Source organism: Arachis hypogaea, chromosome 14 (assembly GCF_003086295.3).
Source record: "Arachis hypogaea cultivar Tifrunner chromosome 14, arahy.Tifrunner.gnm2.J5K5, whole genome shotgun sequence".
Lineage (NCBI taxonomy): Eukaryota > Viridiplantae > Streptophyta > Magnoliopsida > Fabales > Fabaceae > Arachis > Arachis hypogaea.
Window position 1 is genome coordinate 102297520 of NC_092049.1, and position 17664 is coordinate 102315183.

Genomic DNA, 17664 nt, shown 5'->3' on the forward strand with positions numbered 1-17664 from the left:
GAGAAATAAGTGTTTGTTGATTGCATTCTTACTCTTAGACTTAAAAAATTAATTTTTTTCAGAATCTTTTGGCCACGCTTTTGAAGCGTGCCAAAAAAGTTACAAGAAATGGCCGCGGTTTTAAAACGCCACTATAACAAAATTCTGTCGCCACACTTTAAAAGCGTGCCTATTTCTCTCTATGCCCACGCTTTTCAAGCGTGGCAAAAAAAACGTGGCTAAATCTCGAATAAATTACCACCCTCATAAAAGCGTGGCCATAGATCCCTTTTGCCACGCTTTTTAAGCGTAATAGGAAAAACGTGGTCAAATCTGTAATCAATCGCCAGCCTCATAAAAGTGTGGCCGTTGACCACTTTTGGCCACGCTTTTATAGCGTGGCAAGAAAAAAGCGTGGCCATAGGCCTTTTTTCTTGTAGTGAACATACCTTGCGAGATTTGAGCTCTAATTGATGGTTGCATATTTTCAAACATAAAGTTTGTTCTTGTGTGATTATACTCTTTTTTAATTGTGATATTAGATTTGCATGAATCTATATGTCCTATTTTTGGTGTTTGAATGCATTTAGCATGATTGAGGCTATTTTTGATATTGAACTCACTAACCCACATGACCAACCCTTGCATTCACCTTTGTAGCCCCTTTTGAGCTTTTAAATCCCCTTTTGTTCTAATGCTAAGCACATTATTCTCCCTAAAGCAAAAAACCATTGATGTCCTTGAATTGCTCTTTGATTAGCTTGGGTGGAGTAGTGTGTACTCTAAGTGTGGGAAAAGTTGTTGGGAAACATTGGTGATGAAGTTACATGGGGCATTGATTGTGAAAATTTGGACAATGGGTCATTACTCATGCATTCATTGTTCAAGACATATGCATCTCTTCTTGTTGACAAAAATAAGGAAATTTTTATTTAAAAAAAAATAAAATCAAATTTTGTGCATAATAGTATATGAAATAAATAAAAAGGTAATAAAGGATGCATATGTTTGTGTTTTGGAAAGGAAATGCATGAGTGAATGTGAGATAAGAGATAAATGGGTGGTTAGGTTGTTGTGTTATGTGTATATAGGATGGTATAGGATTAGGTGGACATACTTGAGCTAATCAAAGATCTAATTCACTAAGTCCACTTATCCATATTTATCTTACCTTTTATCCTAGCCCCATTATAACCCTCCAAAGACCTCATGATATTTGTTTTTCATGCATCAAATATTAGTTGATTTTTAGATGACTTGCAAATCTTTGAAAAACATGATTAAAGGAGAATTAAGTGATTAAGCCCTAAACACTGAGTGAATAGAGTGAACACACATCCGGTGAGGGGTTCGATCGCTCAATTCTATGTTCGTGTTTCTTATATTGTATCTTCTTGCAAGTTGTTTGTTTGTTAGTTTTGAAAATTTGAATTCAATTCTTTGGACATTGATCATAGTGCATTGACTCTTTGCCTTGGCCCTAAGGCTTTCTTGGGATTGATTGGAATTTCATGGTTCGTTTTTACCAACTTTTAGTAGAATAGATATTAGTAGGTGATATCTAGGTTAGTTGCATGCATATAGGTAGTACATTAAATAAATTGTTTTCCCTTTGATTCATCTCCTTTGATTATGATTAGCATGAGGACATGCTAGTGTTTAAGTGTGGGAGAATTGATGAATCCATATTTTACGATAATTTTTTGTTAGAATTGAGTGGATTTCATCATATAAACCTATACTTATTCCATTAAATAGCATGCTTTTGAGCTTTCCTCCTAAATTGTGCTTGATTACGAAAATATGCTCTTTTATGCCTAATTTAACCTATTTTATTCCATTTGCCTTCCATTTGATACCTTGATGTTGTTTGTGAGTGATTTCAGATGTATAAGGTAGGATTGGCTTGGTGAGAATGGAATAGGAGCATGCAAAGAGGAGGAAGTATGAAGAAACAAAGGAGAAGAGCAAAGTGATGTGTGCGTGCACACAGACTCTCGTGCGTACGTACAAGTAGCCAATCAGAGCCAAGTGTGCGAGCGCACAGCATCTAGTGCATCGCACGAGCACCCAAAGTATCGCGAAGTGTGTGTGCGCACAACCCCTTGTGCGTACGCGCAGGTGCCCGCACATGCCTTCATTAAAATTGCACGTTACTCGCGTTCTGAAGGGGCTTGGAGGCCCAATTCTGATGCAATAGCTCATATTGGAGGTGTAAGAAGCAACTAATCAACCGGTTAATTAAGTGACTAGTTGCCCAAATTAGATTCCGAAAAGTTAGAGTGAGAATTTGAGGATTTAATGGTGATTTTTGGACTCAGTGGGTTTTTCTGAGTCAGAAAATGTGTCTTCTGCGAAAACCGTGAAAAACTGCGAACCGACAGTTGAACCGGTTGAACCGGTTCAAGTCTGCCCGGTACCACATGAGAAAAAGTGAAAACCGGAAAAAACATTAGAAAATGTTAGAAATGGAAAACCGGGTGTTAATTTTAAAGGTTTGGCCCGAAGTTGGGCCAAACGGGTTAAAAAACGCTAACGGGTGCGGGTGCACACACTCGTGCGGATGCACACCCTACAAATATTTCAACCTGTGCAGACGCACACACCTGTGCGCACGCACAGGTAGGGAAGTGCGTTCTGTTGGCAGCGCTAGCACGGCTTGTGTGCGCACATATCCAAGGAAAAACTTCAACCTGTGCGTATGTGCGGACGTACAGGTCTGTGCGGACGCACACGTCAGGAAGGGCAGTCTGTTGGGGGTACTGGCATAAGTTGTGCGAGTGAACAGATTCTGAAAATTTTGTCACCTGTGCGTACGCACACCCTTTTGCGTACGCACACATCTTAAAACTTCCTGGGCGTGCGCACGCACACACCCCTGTGCGGCCACACACGTCTTGTTTGTTAAACTTTTCTTGTTTTTTTTCAACTATTCTACCTTCCCAACAAGGTTGTAAGCTTCTAAAACATCATTTTAAGAGTTTTGGGCTTAATTTTGAGTATTAGAATAAGGGATGTAACTTAAGGTTGTTAGAACACGATTTTATGATAAATTAGAAAATGGAGGCTTAGGTTTCTGGCGTGCTGAGAATGATTTGACATTGGGTGGAGGATGAGTGATATATGAGATAAGGAATGATAAACTTTTGACATTGGAAACTGAGTTATGAAAGGGACAATGGTTGAGGTGAGTCGAGGACTCGGATTGAGACGATGGATCTCTGTGTACTGAAAATGTTTTCTGAAAACCACTAAAATATTATTTTTACTGAGAAAATGAGACGCTATGCGCCCGGCAGGGACGACAGTTGGATCCCGCCTGTCAAGGTAGTGGTGGCGGTGTAAGGGCGGTGGTTCGTCCCGCTTGCGTTGAGATGTGAGGTCTGTGACAAGAGTATCCTGCTCGCATCCTTTCGGACCTATAAAGCATGCAGGCGCTGGTACATTGACAGTGATCTGGGCACTATATCTCGTGGGTTCCCATATGAGAAATCCGAAGGGTGACGTCTCCATGGAGATGTGTCGGGTTGGGAGTTGAACCGACAATGTGATATCACAGCCAGTAGGGCAGGCATTCATCATATGCATTTCCTATCTGTTTGTTTGCTTTGCCGACTTGTACTTGCATGCCTAGTTGAATAACATGCCTATTTGCTTACTTGATCTACTTGCCTTGTATGCTTCTACTTGTGAATTACTTGCATTGTTATTAATTGTGCTTTCTACTTGGATTGAGAAGGTTCGGAAGGCGGTGGCGATGGGATTGCATGGAGGATAGGTTGGTGAAGGCTATGGGATAGCGGTGTTTGGTTAGAATAGAAATCCCTTAAGATAGATCACCCGACTTATTTATGATGAGGTTATTATTATGCTTATTTGTTTTTAGAATGCTTTAAGCTTGAATCTTGTGATGGATATGTAGCTTAGGATTGCCTTTGGCGTCCCGGGGTCTTATATCCTACATCACTGGGCACTGTTACCATACTGAGAACCTCCGGTTCTCATACCATATCTTCATTGTGTTTTTCAGATGCAGGTCACAACCCACGTCGGTGAGTTGCATTGGATGGTGACAGAAGCGGAGGATCCTGGATTATTTTGGAGTCTTTTTGGTTATCTGTTTATACATCTCTCTTTTGTATTTTGTTTAGCCTAGAGGCTTGTATTATGAGAGAAAAACTTGTATAAGCTGTTGTTAAACGGTCAGGTTTCTATATGGTCTTTATATGGCTAGCCGGCTTAAACTCTACAAGTCGAGGCTAGTTTCTTATGATATTATATTATTATACTATTACCTTGTTTATATTACTTCTGTTTCTTATGCCTTAAGATAGTACGGTTTGTGCTTTTGAAATCCTATTTTTGAGCTATATTTTTCATCGAGCTTCTAGATTATTATATTCCTTCTATATATTATACGTAAGAGCTTAGAACTGTCATAACCTCTGATTAACCTTTGCTTTACGACGCGAGGTAAGGCTTAGGCTAATTAGGGTGTTACATTTAGTGGTATCAGAGCAGTTCGTCCTCGTGAGCCTAAGGGATGGACCAATTTTGCTTCATTACATACTCTGTGTGTCTTTTCTTTGATACTATTAGGTTATCTACTTGATATATGCATAGCATGTTTTTTGTGAGTGCCTATTTGGGATAATTGAAGCACTAGGCTCTTGATATTGAGACTGATCACCTTGATATCGATTGTTTAGTGTAGACAGGAACCTTACATGGCCACTCGCGGGCGAGGTCGAACACGTACACCAGAGAGTAGGAATGAGCAACCAACTGATAACCATGCCGAATTCATGGCGGCAATGGCGAATCTTGCTAATAACATGGAAGTGAATGCTGCTGCGACTCTGCAAGCTGTGCAGAGGTTAGGCCAACCGGCGGGAATGGCAATGGGAATGGAGAAGGAAATGCCAATGATAATGCTGAGGGAAATGGCGATAACACGGGAGTAGTTACGATGACCTTAGCAACGTTTCTCAAGGTTCATCCGCCAACTTTCCGAGGGTCCACAAATCCTGTTGAAGAGGACCACTAGTTCCAGGCTATGGAGTGTGCTTTACAGGCGTAGCATGTTCCTCTTAATCAATATGTAGAGTTTGCCTCTTATCAGCTAGCGGGAGAGGCCCAGCCCTGGTGGCAAGCTGAGCGTCGTTTGCTACAGCTTCAGAATGCCGACATTCCATGGGAGGTGTTCCAAACGGCTTTCTACAAGACATACTTCCCTGAGTCTGCAAGGGAAGCGAAGGAGATGGAGCTAATGCAGTTGAAGCAAGGTTCCATGTCTGTGGCTGAGTACACCAACAAGTTCGAAGAGCTTTGTAGGTTTTCTCAGGTGTGTCAGGGTGACTCGGAGACTTTTGAGAGCTGGAGGTGCATTAAGTACCAAAGGGGTTTGAAGGATAACATTATGACTGCTATGGCTCCTATGGAGATCCGTGTCTTCTCCGACTTAGTGAATAAGGCTAGAGTAGTGGAGGAGTATGCCAAGACCGTGGCGGCATCTAAGGACACTCATGGAGGGAGCTCTAGTCGTGGGCGTGGCAAGTTCCTTCATCCGAGAGGACAAATCTTCAAGAGAGGAGGATATGTGCCTCAAGGTCAAGGAGGCTTCAGAAAGAACACATATGACCAGATTCATCGTGGCAAAGGGAGAGGAAATCAGAGTAAGAGTTCTCCGGATTTAGCTTGTAATCGTTGTGGACGTTTTCATCTATATGAATCTTGCAAGATTGGTATAGGTGGGTACTTCAACTGTGGCTTGCCTGGTCATTTTGCGAGGGATTGCACTCGTAGGAGGAATCAGAATGCGGGCCAGAGTCAGCATGAAGGTCGGGTCTTTGCTGTGAATTCCAAGGATGCTTCAAAGGTAGATCCATTGATGAGAGGTATATGTCTAATTGGTGATAAATCCTTAGTTGTATTATATGATACTAGAGCTTCGCATTCGTTTATTTTGTTTGATAAAGTTGAGAAATTAGGCTTGAAAGTGTTAGAGTTACCTTTTGATCTGCATGTACATACTCTGCATCAAACAGTTATGACTAGGTCAGGTTGTAGACAAGTAGGTTTCAAGCTTGAGGGTAGATAGTTTATGCATGATTTGATCTGTTTACCAATGGTGGGGCTTGAAATGATTTTGGGGTTTGATTGGTTGTCGAAGAACCGGGTTTTGTTGGATTGTTTTGAACGGAAAATTCGGTTTATAATGGAAGGAGAAAATGGAGCAGTGGTAGCTACGGGGTATTACCTGAACTCTGTAATGGTGCATTGTAGTGGGGAGGAGTGTCAGGATTATATTCTGTTGGCTGTTAATACGTTGGATGATGCCCAAAACTTAGATCAGATACCGGTGGTTAAAGATTTTCCAAAAGTGTTCCCGGAAGATATCCCTGAGTTCCTGGTGCACAAAATTGTGATCATCAATGGCGCCAACAACTTGGAACGCACAATTGTAATCTCAACTCTTTATCACAACTCCGCACAACTAACCAGCAAGTGCACTGGGTCGTCTGATGGGATATTTTTGTGGAAAAACGAATTTCTCCAAAACACCCAAAACTAACCGGCAAGTGCACCGAGTCGCATCAAGTAATAATAACTCACGGGAGTGAGGTCGATCCCACAGGGATTGAAGGATTGAGCAATTTTAGCTTAGTGGTTGATTTAGTCAAGCGAATCAAGTTTTGGTTGAGTGAATTGTGATTTGCAGAATTTAATTTGCAGAAAGTAAAGGGAGTGGGTGAATTGCATGAAAGTAAAGAGAACTGAAATTTAAAGTGCTGAATCTTAAAGAACAAGAAATTAAATGGCAGAAACTTAGAACGCAAGAAATGTAAATTGCAGAATCTTAAATTGCAAGAAATGTAAATGGTTTGAATTGTAAAGGGAATTGGGAATTGGATTTGCAGAAATTAAACAAGGAAAAGTAAAATTCAACAAGCAGAGGAGTAGACGATAACTTGGATTGAACCGGATCTAAAAACAGAATTGTAAATGAGCATGAAAAGCGTTAAACAGAGAAAGTAAAATGAGAATTTAGATCTCAGGACTCAAGAGACTAGATAACCAAGTCTAGATCTCAATGCCTTCCTAGATCCAACAAGAGTAATTGCAAAGGAAATGTAAATTGCAGAGAAAGTAGATGAAGAAGCAATTAACCGAAACTGAAATTCAATTAAGCAGTGAATTAAACAAGATCCCAAGGTGAGATTGAAACAGAAGTTCTTCAATTCTCCACCCAAGATCCGAAGCAAGAAAATTAAAGAGTGCTGGGCAAGAACAAGGAAGAAGAGAGATCAATTCTCTTCCCCAATTCTCTTGAATTAAAACAACAATGCTAGAATGTAAAAGTGAGCTCTCTACAAAACTCCCCAATCAAACCCGAAAAGAAAGCTCTATGAAAACTAAAAGGGAAGCTCTCCGAAAACTTAAATCCTATGCTATTTATAAACTTTCTTCAAATGGTCTTCAAGCCTTCAATTGGGCCTTTGCTCTTGATGAAATTGGGTTGATAGAGGCCTTGGTTGATTGCTCTTGGGGTTTGGAGAAGAACCGAATTGAACCGGGTTTGGAATCATGAAAGCTTGAGTAAAAGTTTGAGTAAAAGTTTGAGGCAAACTTTTACTCCAACTTTTCACATTAGCCACCCTCTTTTGCTGATACCAACGTTGGCCTCCCCTTGCACACTCATGGCGCCAACGTTAGCCAAAAAGTTAGAGGCTAACGTTGGCGCAAACTTTTGCTTTCCAGGGTGTGTTGTTCATGCGCCAACGTTAGCCAAAAAGTTTGAGGCTAACGTTGGTGCAAACTTTTGCTCTTCCAGGGTGTTGATTTGTGATGCCAAAAGTTTGCCAAAAAGTTTGAGGCTAACTTTTGCTCCAGCTTTTCGCCCAAAAATTTGCACAAAAGTTTGAGGCAAACTTTTGGTCAAGCTTTTTGCTCCCTGGTTCGTTTTCAATTAATCCAAAAGTTTGCACAAAAGTTTGAGGCAAACTTTTGCTCAAACTTTTTGTCCTCTCTTCCTCCTAGCCATTCCTTCTTGCTTCAAGCTTTCTCCAAGCTTTCTTCACCTATCATTAATCAACCAAACACATCAAAGCTATGCTCAAAATCATGAGATATTCATTCTTTCATAATATGTGACAATTATAGCATAAAACCTCATGAAATAGCATGAATTCATACATGGTTGATTAAATCAAAGGAAGCATGAAAATCTACCCAATTGGCTTGCTTATGGCTCAAGAAAGTGCATAATTCAATTGAAAACAAAAGAAAAAGGCTAGTGAAACTAGGCTAAGATGACTTGTCATCATCGTCCAAGTAATAAACCTTACGTGAGTAAGGGTCGATCCCACGGAGACTGTCGATTTGAAGCAAGCTATGGTCATCTTGTAAATCTCAGTCAGGCGGATTCAAATGGTTATGGAGGATTGATAATTAAAATATGAATAAAATATAAAATAAGATAGAGATACTTATGTAATTCATTGGTGAGAATTTTAGATAAGCGTATGAAGATGCTTTGTTCCTCCTGAACTTCTGCTTTCCTATTGCCTTCATCCAATCATTCATACTCCTTTCCATGGCAAGCTGTATGTTGGGCATTACCGTTGTCAATGGCTACTTCCCGTCCTCTCAGTGAAAATGGTCTAAATGCGCTGTCACCGCACGGCTAATCATCTGTCGGTTCTCGATCATGTTGGAATAGGATCCATTGATCCTTTTGCATCTGTTACACGCCCAACACTCGCGAGTTTGAAGCTCGTCGCAGTCATCCATTCCCAGATCCTACTCGGAATACCACAGACAAGGTTTAGACTTTCCGGATCTCAGGAATGGCCGCCAATAATTCTAGCCTATACCACGAAGGTTTTAATCTTAGATTAGAAACCCAAGAGATACACATTCAAGCTTGATTGCATGTAGAACGGAAGTGGTTGTCAGGCACGCGTTCATAGGTGAGAATGATGATGAGTGTCACGGATCATCACATTCATCAAGTTGAAGAACGAGTGTATATCTTAGAGAAGAAGTAAGCGTGAATTAAATAGAAAAACAATAGTACTTTGCATTAATTCATGAAGAACAGCAGAGCTCCCCACCTTAATCTATGGTGTGTAGAAACTTTACCATTGAAAATACATAAGAACAAAAGGTCTAGGCATGGCCGAATGGCCAGCCTCCCAAAGCGTGAACATACAAGTTCAAAGATGAAAAGTGTGTTCAAAAGTCTCTCTAATATAATAGCAAAAGGTCCTATTTGTAGAAAACTAGTAACCTAGGGTTTACAGAAATGAGTAAATGATGCAGAATCCACTTCCGGGCCCACTTGGTGTGTGCTTGGGCTGAGCATTGAAACTTTCACGTGTAGAGGTTTTTCTTGGAGTTAAACGCCAGCTTTTGTGCCAGTTTTGGCGTTTTGACGCCATAATTTCTATGCTGACTTGGAACGCTGGTTTGGGCCATCAAATCTTGGGCAAAGTATGAACTATTATATATTTATGGAAAGCCCAGGATGTGTACTTTCCAACACAATTGAGAGCGCGCCAATTGGGCTTCTGTAGCTCCATAAAATATACTTTGAGTGCAGGGAGGTCAGAATCCAACAGCATCTGCAGTCCTTTTTCAGCCTCTGAATCAGATTTTTGCTCAGGTCCCTCAATTTCAGCCAGAAAATACCTGAAATCACAGAAAAACACACAAACTCATAGTAAAGTCCAGAAATGTGATTTTTATTTAAAAACTAATAAAAACTAATAAAAACATAATAAAAACTAACTAAAATATACTAAAAACATACTAAAAACAATGACAAAAAGCGTATAAATTATCCGCTCATCACAACACCAAACTTAAATTGTTGCTTGTCCCCAAGTAACTGAAAATTAAATAGGATAAAAAGAATAGAATATGCAATGAATTCCAAAAAAATCTATGAAGATCAGTCTTAATTAGATGAGCGGGGCTATTAACTTTTTGCTTCTGAACAGTTTTGGCATCTCACTTTATCCCTTGAATTTCAGAATGATTGGCATCTATAGGAACTCAAAATTCAGATAGTGTTATTGATTCTCCTAGTTTAGTATGTTGATTCTTGAACACAGTTACTTTATGAGTCTTGGCCGTGACCCTAAGCATTTTGTTTTCCAGTATTACCACCGGATACATAAATGCCACAGACACATAACTGGGTGAAACTTTTCAGATTGTGACTCAACTTTGCTAGAGTCCCCAATTAGAGGTGTCCAGAGCTCTTAAGCACACTCTTTTTGCTTTGGACCACGACTTTAACCGCTCAGTCTCAAGTTTTCACTTGACACCTTCACGCCACAAGCACATGGTTAGGGACAGCTTGGTTTAGCCGCTTAGGCCAGGATTTTATTCCTGTGGGCCCTCCTATCCACTGATGCTCAAAGCCTTGGATCCTTTTTATTTTACCCTTGCCTTTTGGTTTAAAGGGCTATTGGCTTTTTCTGCTTGCTTTTTCTTTTTCTTCTTTTTTTCTTTTCTTCTCTTTTTTTTCACAATTTTTTTTCGCAAGCTTTTTACTGCTTTTTCTTGCTTCAAGAATCATTTTTATGATTTTTCAGATTGTCAATAACATTTCTCTTTTTTTTCATCATTCTTTCAAGAGCCAACAATTTTAACATTCTTAAACAACAAATTCAAAAATATGCACTGTTCAAGCATTCATTCAGAAAAACAAAAGTATTGCCACCATATCAAAATAATTAAACTGTTTTAAAATTCAAAATTCATGCACTTCTTTTTCTTTTTCAATTAAAAACATTTTTCATTTAAGAAAGGTGATGGATTCATTTTCATAGCTTTAAGGCATAGACACTTAGACACTAGTGATCATGTAATAAGACACAAACATAAATAAACATAAAGCATAAAAATTTGAAAAACAGAAAATAAAGAACAAGGAAATTAAAGAACGGGTCCACCTTAGTGATGGCGGCTTGTTCTTCCTCTTGAAGATCTTATGGAGTGCTTGAGCTCCTCAATATCTCTTCCTTGCCTTTGTTGCTCCTCTCTCATAACTCTTTGGTCTTCTCTAATTTCATGGAGGAGGATAGAATGCTCTTGGTGCTCCACCCTTAGTTGTCCCATATTGGAGCTTAATTCTCCTAGGGATGTGTTGATTTTCTCCCAATAATTTTGTGGAGGAAAATGCATCCCTTGAGGCATCTCAGGGATTTCATGATGAGGGATTTCCTCATGCTCTTGTCCATGAGTAGGATCTCTTGTTTTCTCCATCCTTTTCTTAGTGATGGGCTTGTCCTCATCAATGAGGATGTCTTCCTCTATGTCAATTCCAGCTGAATTGCAAAGGTGATAAATAAGATGAAGGAAGGCTAACCTTGACAAAGTAGAGGACTTGTCCGCCACCTTGTAGAGTTCTAGGGATATAACCTCATGAACTTCTACTTCTTTTCCAATCATGATGCCGTAGATCATGATAGCCCGGTCTATAGTAACTTCAGACCGGTTGCTAGTGGGAATGATTGAGCGTTGGATGAACTCCAACCATCCCCTAGCCACAGGCTTGAGGTCATGCCTTCTTAGTTGAACCGGCTTCCCTCTTGAATCTCTCTTCCATTGAGCGCCCTCTTCACAAATGTCTATGAGGACTTGGTCCAACCTTTGATCAAAGTTGACCCTTCTAGTGTAGGGGTGTGCATCTCCTTGCATCATTGGCAAGTTGAATGCCAACCTTACATTTTCCGGACTGAAATCTAAGTATTTCCCCCGAACCATTGTAAGCCAATTCTTTGGGTCCGAGTTTACACTTTGATCATGGTTCTTGGTGATTCATGCATTGGCATATAACTCTTGAACCATTAAGATCTCGACTTGTTGAATGGGGTTGGTGAGAACTTCCCAACCTCTTCTTCGAATCTCATGTTGGATCTCCGGATATTTACCCTTTTTGAGCTTGAAAGGGACCTCGGGGATCACTTTTTTCTTGGCCACAACTTCATAGAAGTGGTCTTGATGGACCTTTGAGATGAATCTCTCCATCTTCCATGACTCGGAGGTGGAAGCTTTTGCCTTCCCTTTCTTCTTTCTAGAGGTTTCTCCGGCCTTAGGTGCCATAAATGGTTATGGAAAAACAAAAAGCACACTTTTACCACACCAAACTTAAAAGATTTGCTCATCCTGGAGCAAAAGAAGAAAGAAGAGAGTAGAGAAAGAAGAAATAATGGAGATGGAGGGGGTAAGTGTTTCGGCCAAGGGGGAGAAGTAGTGTTAAGATGTGTGAAAATAAAGGGGGAAAGAGTGGTTTATATAGGAGTGGGGAGAGGGTAAGGTTCGGCCATGTATGGGTGGGATTGGGAGGGAAAGTGGTTTGAATTTGAATGGTGAGGTAGGTGGGGTTTACGGAGAAGAGGGTAGGATTTGATAGGAGAGGGGTTTTTGGGGAAGAGGTATTGAGGTGATTGGTGAAGGGTATTTGGGGAAGAGTTTTATGAAAAGGTGTGAAGAAGAGAGAGAGTGAGTTGAGGTTGGTGGGGATCCTGTGGGGTCCACAGATCCTGAGGTGTCAAGAATTTCTCATCCCTGCACCAATTAGGCTTGCAAAATGCCCTTTGCTGCCAATCCTAGCGTTAAACGCCATGTTACTGCCCATTTCTGACGTTTAACGCCAGCTTCTTGCCCTTTTCTGGCATTTAACACCAGCTTCTTGCCCTTTTCTAGCGTTAAACGCCAGTCTGTTGCCCATTTCTGGCGTTAAATGCCCAGAATGGTGCCAGACTGGGCGTTTAACGCCCATTCTGCTGGTCTTACTGGCTTTTAAACGCCAGTAGGCTTCTCCTCTAGGGTGTGCTATTTTTTATTCTGTTTTTCAGTTTGTTTTTGCTTTTTCAATTGTTTTTGTGACTTCACATGATCATCAACCTACAGAAAACATAAAATAACAATGGAAAATAGAAATTTAACATAGATAAGTAAAATTGGGTTGCCTCCCAACAAGCGCTTCTTTAATGTCAGTAGCTTGACAGTGGGCTCTCATGGAGCCTCACAGATACTCAGAGCATGATGATATCCTCTTAACACCAAACTTAGAGTTTGGTTGTGGCCTCCCAACACCAAACTTAGAGTTTGAATGTGGGGATTTTGTTTGACTCTGCATTGAGAGAAGCTTTTCATGCTTCTTCTCCATGGTTACAGAGGGAGATCCTTGAGCTTTAAACACAAGGGAGTCCTCATTCACTTGAAGGACCAATTCTCCTTTGTCAACAACAATCACAACTTTTGCTGTGGCTAGGAAGGGTCTGCCAAGGATGATGGATTCATCCATACACTTCCCAGTGTCTAGGACTATGAAATCAGTAGGGATGTAGTGGTCTTCAACCTTTACCAAGACATCCTCTACAAGTCCATAAGCTTGTTTCCTTGAATTGTCTGCCATCTCTAGTGAGATTCTTACAGCTTGTACCTCAATGATCTCTAGCTTCTCCATTACAGAGAGAGGCATGAGGTTTATGCTTGACCCTATGTCACACAGAGCCTTCTCAAAGGTCATGGTGCCTATGGTACAAGGTATTGAGAACCTTCCATAATCTTGTCTCTTTAGAGGTAATTTCTGCCTAGTCAAGTCATCTAGTTCCTTGGTGAGCAAGGGGGTTCATCCACCCAATGAATTACATAAGTATCACTATCTTTATTTTACGTTTTATTTATCTTTTTAATTATTAAATCTCCATAATCAATTGAATCCGCCTGACTGAGATTTACAAGGTGACCATAGCTTGCTTTAAGCCGACAATCTCTGTGGGATCGATCCTTACTCACGTAAGGTTTATTACTTGGACGACCCAGTGCACTTGTTGGTTAGTTGTGCGAAGTTGTGACAAAGAACTAAGATTGTGAACGTGCGTATTGAGTTTTTAGCGCAGTTACCAAGGAATGGAACCGTCACGATTTCCGCGCACCAAGTTTTTGGCGCAGTTGCCGGGGAATGTTCGAGTTTGGACAACTGACGGTTCATCTTGTTGCTCAGATTAGGTAATTTTATTTTAATTTTAAGCTTTTTATTTCTTATTTTCGAAAAAAATACAAAAAAAAAATTTTGCTTCTTTTTCATTTTTCCCAAAATAATTTTCGAAAAAAAAATTTAATAAAATCATAAAACCAAAAAAATATTTTATGTTTCTTGTTTGAGTCTTGTGTCAAATTTTAAGTTTGGTGTCAATTGCATGTTTTTAAAATTTGTGCATTTTTCGAAAATTCATGCATTGCATTCTTCATGATCTTCAGGATGTTCTTGATGAATCCTCTTGATTGATCTTCAGATTTTCTTGTTGTGTGTTGCATCTTGTTTTTTATATGCATTCTTGCATTCATAGTGTCTAAAAAATAAAAAATTTCTAAGTTTGGTATCTTGCATGTTTTTCTTTTCTTAAAAATTTTCAAAAATAAGTCTTGATGTTCATCTTGACATTCATAGTGTTCTTGCATGTTTCCTTTGTTTTGATCCAAAATTTTCATGCATTGAGTCTTTTTGATGTTTTTCTCTTTTCTTGTTAAAATTCAAAAATAAAAAAAATATCTTTCCCTTTTTTACTCATAAATTTTCGAAAATTTGAGTTGACTTTTTCAAAACTTTTTAAAATTTAGTTATTTCTTATGAGTCAAATCAAATTTTCAGTTTAAAAATTCTATCTTTTTCAAATCTTTTTCAAAAATCAAATCTTTTTCAATTTTTCCTTTATATTTTCGAAAACTTTATGATTGATTTTCAAAATCTTTACAAACAATTAATGTGATTGATTCAAAATTTTTAAGTTTGTTACTTGCCTAATAAGAAAGGTTCAATCTTTAAACTCTAGAATCATATCTTTTTAGTTTCTTGTTAGTCAAGTAATCAACTTTGATTTCAAAATTCAAATCTTTTTAAATTTCTTTTTCAAATCTTTTTCAAAATAAGTTTCAATCACATCTTTTCAAAATCAATTTCAAAATCTTTTCTAACTTCTTTTCTAACTTCTTATCTTTTCAAAAAAATTGATTTTCAAATATTTTTCAATTAACTACTTGAATTTTTGTTTGATTTTAAAAGTTTACTATTTCAATCATATCTTTTTCAAAACTACCTAACTAATTCTATCTCTAATTTTCGAAAATACTTTCCCTCTTTTTCAAAATTCCTTTTTAAAATAACTAATTGTTTTAAATTTAATTTAATTTGATTCAATTTTCCTTTCTTAATTTTCGAATTCTAATTTTAATTTTAAATTAAAAACAAAAATATTTTTTTATTTTAATTTATTTTTCGAAAATTCTTCTCTCTCACCTCTTTCTAATTATGTATTTATCTACTAACACTTCTCTTCTTCTTAAAAATTCGAACCCTCTCTCTCTTTCTGTGTTTGAATTTCTTTTCTTCTTCTACTCACATAAAGGAATCTCTATACTGTGACATAGAGGATTCCTCTTCTTTTCTGTTTTCTTCTTTTTCATATGAGCAGGAACAAGGATAAGAACATTCTTGTTGAAGTTGATCTTGAACCTGAAAGAACTCTGAAGAGGAAGCTAAGGGAAGCTAAAGCACAACTCTCTGGAGAAAATCTAACAGAAATTTTCGAAAAAGAAGGAGACATGGCCGAAAATAATAACAATGCAAGGAAGATGCTTGGTGACTTTACTGCACCTAGTTCCAATTTACATGGAAGAAGCATCTCAATCCCTGCCATTGGAGCAAACAATTTTCAGCTGAAACCTCAATTAGTTTCTCTAATGCAACAGAATTGCAAGTTTTATGGACTTCCATCCGAAGATCCCTTTCAGTTCTTAACTGAATTCTTACAGATCTGTGATACTGTTAAGACCAATGGGGTTGATCCCGAGGTCTACAGGCTTAGGCTTTTCCCATTTGCTATAAGAGACAGAGTTAGAATATGGTTGGACTCTCAACCTAAAGACAGCCTGAACTCTTGGGATAAGCTGGTCACGGCTTTCTTAGCCAAGTTCTTTCCTCCTTAAAAGCTTAGCAAGCTTAGACTGGATGTTCAAACCTTTAGACAAAAGGAAGGTGAATCCCTCTATGAAGCTTGGGAGAGATACAAGGAACTGACCAAAAAGTGTCCTTCTGACATGCTTTCAGAATGGACCATCCTGGATATATTCTATGATGGTCTGTCTGAATTATCAAAGATGTCATTAGACCATTCTGCAGGTGGATCCATTCACCTAAAGAAAACGCTTACAGAAGCTCAAGAACTCATTGACATGGTTACAAATAACCAGTTCATGTACACTTCTGAAAGGAATCCTGTGAGTAATGGGACGCCTCAGAGGAAAGGAGTTCTTGAAATTGATACTCTGAATGCCATATTGGCTCAGAATAAAATATTGACTCAGCAAGTCAATATGATCTCTCAGAGTCTGAATGGATTGAAGGAATCATCCAACAGTACTAAAGAGGCATCTTCTGAAGAAGAAGCTTATGATCCTGAGAACCCTGCAAAAGCAGAGGTGAATTACATGGGTGAACCGTATGGAAACACCTATAATCCCTCATGGAGAAATCATCCAGATTTCTCATGGAAGGATTAACAAAAGCCTCAACAAGGCTTTAATAATGGTGGAAGAAACAAGTTTAGCAATAGCAAACCTTTTCCATCATCTACTCAGCAACAGACAGAGAATTCTGAGCAGAATCTATCTAGCTTAGCAAATATAGTCTCTGATCTATCTAAGGCCACTGTGAGTTTCATGAATGAAACAAGGTCCTCCATTAGAAATTTGGAGGCACAAGTGGGCCAGCTGAGTAAAAGAATCACTGAAATCCCTCCAAGTACTCTCCCAAGCAATACAGAAGAAAATCCAAAAAGAGAGTGCAAGGCCAAAGCCTTACATGATGTGGCCGAACCCAAAGAGGAGGAGGAGAACGTGAATCCTAGTGAGGAAGACCTCCTGGGACGTTCAGTGACCAATAGGGAGTATCCCCTTGAAGAACCAAAGGAATCTGAGGCTCATCTAGAGACCATAGAGATTCCATTAAATCCCCTTCTACCCTTCATGAGCTCTGATGAGTATTCTTCTTCTGAAGAGGATGAAGACATTACTGAAGAGCAAGTTGTTAAATACCTTGGTGCAATCATGAAGCTGAATGCCAAATTATTTGGTAATGAGACTTGGGAAGATGAACCTCCCTTGTTCACCAATGAACTAAATGCATTGGATAGGTAGAAATTACCTCAAAAGAAACAGGATCCTGGTAAATTCCTAATTCCCTGTAACATAGGCACCATGACCTTTGAGAAAGCTCTATGTGACCTGGGGTTAGGAATAAACTTAATGCCACTCTCTGTAATGGAGAAACTAGGGATCTTTGAGGTGCAAGCTGCCAGAATCTCATTAGAGATGGCAGACAACTCAAGAAAATAGGCTTATGGACAAGTAGAGGACGTGTTAGTAAAGGTTGAAGGCCTTTACATCCCTGCTGATTTCATAATCCTAGACACTGGGGAAGGATGAGGATGAATCCATCATCCTTGGAAGACCCTTCCTAGCCACAGCAAGAGCTGTGATTGATGTGGATAGAGAAAAGTTGGTCCTCCAACTGAATGAGGACAACCTTGTGTTTGAAACTCAAGGATCTCCTTCTGTAACCATGGAGAGGAAGCATGAAAAGTTTCTCTCACTGCAGAGTCAACC

The 17664-nt window shown here is 39.2% G+C and overlaps 1 non-coding gene across 1 annotated transcript; it reads right to left on the reverse strand.

The window, feature by feature from the left end:
• Nucleotides 1–15996: 15996 nt before the first annotated feature.
• Nucleotides 15997–16104, reverse strand: LOC112746403 (small nucleolar RNA R71). The gene has a single exon (XR_003174289.1). It is a non-coding gene; the product is annotated as a small nucleolar RNA R71 (small nucleolar RNA).
• Between the last annotated feature and the right edge of the window lie 1560 nt (nt 16105–17664).